Here is a 2,730-nt window from a genome sequence, read left to right as displayed (position 1 = left end):
AGAACAGCATCGAAACATGTATATTATCAAGTGTGAAACGGATCGCCAGTCCAGGTTGGATACGTGAGACAAGTGCTCGGGGCTGGTGCACTGGGATGACCCAGAGGGATGGGATGGGGAGGGAGGTGGCAGGGGGGTTCAGGATGGGGAACACATATAAATCCATGGCTGATTCATGTCAATGTATGGCAAAAACTACTACAATATTGTAAAGTAATTAGCCTCCAACTAATAAAAATAAATGGAAAAAAAAATAAAATAAAAAACAAAATTCTAGGGGTGATCATGAAGCACGAAGCATGAGAGAGAGTTAGCATTAGCTCATAGATACAACATGGCCATCCTGCTCAAATTGTTCTGTTCCACAGCAACACTGCAAAGGTTACAGGGACAGTCTGGAGGACAAAGGGAATATCCCCTCCCTGATTTTGTAGACTTTTGTTTATACTGCCTAAGGTTGCACAGTTTTGAAGTTTTGTGAACCATTCCTTTACTTTAATCAGACTGCTAAATCCTTTTAAACTTATAGTCCAAACAATCATTTCCCCCAAAGACCATGAAGAAGTGTGAAGGTAGTGTTAGTCACTCAGCCATGTCCAACTCTTTGCGACCATAAGTTTTGTCAAGTTAGATCTCCCCATCCTTTGCTTTTAGATCAATTGATATTTTACATGTGACGAGCATGTTTCATAATTTTAAACTGTTTTATAGTGTTATAAATAGAAATGCTTTCTATTTCAGCCTTCTGAATCCTAGTTGAACTATACAACTAGCTATACTAGCTATCCCTCCTCAGTTTGAATTAACTTCAAACTTGAAAGCTAAACTTTCTACATTTTCCAGCCACAAGGTCAATAACTTTTAAAAGTCACCTGATGTCTTAAATAGTATCAATGCTTTCTTAAGTCAGTCTACCAAGGCAATAGAAAAATAAACAAATGAAACCTAGTCAAGCTTATAAACTTTTGCACAGCAAAGGGAACCATAAACAAAATGAAAAGACAACCTACAGACTAGAAGGAAATATTTGCAAATGATGTAAACAACAAGGGCTTAATTTCGAAAATATACAAACAGCTCATAGAACTCAATAACAAAAAAACATAACCCAGTGCTCACTTTGGTGGCACATATACTAAAATTGGAATGATACAGGGAAGATTAGCAGGGCCTCTGCACAAGGATGACATGCAAATTTGTGAAGCATTCCATATTTTTATTCATGTTGAGGTTTGACAGAAAATAACAAAATTCTGTAAAGCAATTATCCATCAATAAAAAAAAAAAACTTAAAAAAAAAAACAATCAAAAAAAGGGCAGAAGGCCTAAATAGATATTTTTCCAAAGAAGACATACAGATGGCTAATAGACACATGAAAAGATGTTTAATATCACTAATTATTAGAGAAAAACAAATCAAAACCACAATGAGGTACCACCTCACACTTGTCAGAATGGCCATCAAGTCTAGAAATAATGTATGCTGGAGAGGGTGTGGACGAGAGGGAGCCCTTCTACACTGTTGGTGGGACTGTAAACTGATGCAGCCACTATGGAGAATAGTATGGAGTTTCTTTAAAAAACTAAAAATAGAGTTTCCATACAATCAGCAATCCCACTCCTAGGCATATATCTGGAAAAAAAACTGTAACTCAAAAATATACATGCATCACAATGTTCATAGAAGCACTACTTACAAGAGCCAAGACATGGAAGCACCCTAAATGTCCACTGACAGAAGAATGGATAAAGAAGATGCAAATACCTCTACACAGTGGAATATTACTCAGCCAGAAAAAAGAATGAAATACAGTCATTTGCAGGTATATGTATGGACCTAAATGTTATCATACTAAGTGCAGTAGATCAGAAAGAAAAAGATAAATACCATGTCACTTATAGTGGAATCTAAAATATGACACAAATGAATTTATCTACAAAACAGAAACAGACTCACTGGTATAGAAAATAGACTTGTGGTTGCCAAGGGATGCAAGGGGTGGGGGAAATGACAGGATGGCATGGGAGAGATGGATTGGGACTAGCTGATGCAAAGTACTGTATGTAGAATGGATAAACAATAAGGTTCTACTGTATAGCACAGGGAACAATATTCGATATCCTGTAATAAGCCATAATGGAAAAGAAAATAAAGTCACTTGATGTCTTGCTGTCTCTTACTGCCAGTCTTGGTTATTACACAAGTAATGAAGACTGCTATGGAACTTGTTTAGTGAACTTATAATTGAGTTATTTTCATAATGCTACACATTTCATTAACTATATGATCACAGATATTTAAGCTCACCTCATTTCAATGTTCACACTTTTGCTAGGGTTTGTCATCATCCTTGGATGTGTCTGGTGACCCAGCACAATGTCACCTGACACCCTTTAACTAGACTAGGAGATACTGCTAACTAGGCCAGGACATCCTGGCCTTTATTTTACAGAGAATTCTGAAAGTATCTCCCAGTTACTGCAAATAATGACAAAAGCAAAACAAAAGGAACTATGTGCAATAACATTCCCCCCACTAGTATTCAGGGAGTCATCCTCCAGAAGAGGTTTCCTGTTATTTAGTAGCAGATTCATAAGCTCCTTTATCACCCCCCTTCCTCACCCACACTTCTTCCCTTCCTCCCTGCCCCCCAAAAGGACTAAGGCACTTGACAAGCCTCTGGCTCAGCCTCAAGTTTGAATCAGTCCTAATGAGATGGATGAAACTGG

General features: G+C 37.6%; 1 non-coding gene across 1 annotated transcript; it reads left to right on the top strand.

The window, feature by feature from the left end:
• Positions 1-1,111: 1,111 nt before the first annotated feature.
• Positions 1,112-1,218, top strand: LOC122445621. Its single transcript, XR_006270589.1, has one exon. It is a non-coding gene; the product is annotated as a U6 spliceosomal RNA (small nuclear RNA).
• The last annotated feature ends 1,512 nt before the right edge of the window (positions 1,219-2,730 follow it).

Source organism: Cervus canadensis, chromosome 7 (genome assembly GCF_019320065.1).
Source record: "Cervus canadensis isolate Bull #8, Minnesota chromosome 7, ASM1932006v1, whole genome shotgun sequence".
Classification (NCBI taxonomy): Eukaryota; Metazoa; Chordata; class Mammalia; order Artiodactyla; family Cervidae; genus Cervus; species Cervus canadensis.
This window is presented reverse-complemented; position numbering and strand designations above follow the sequence as displayed.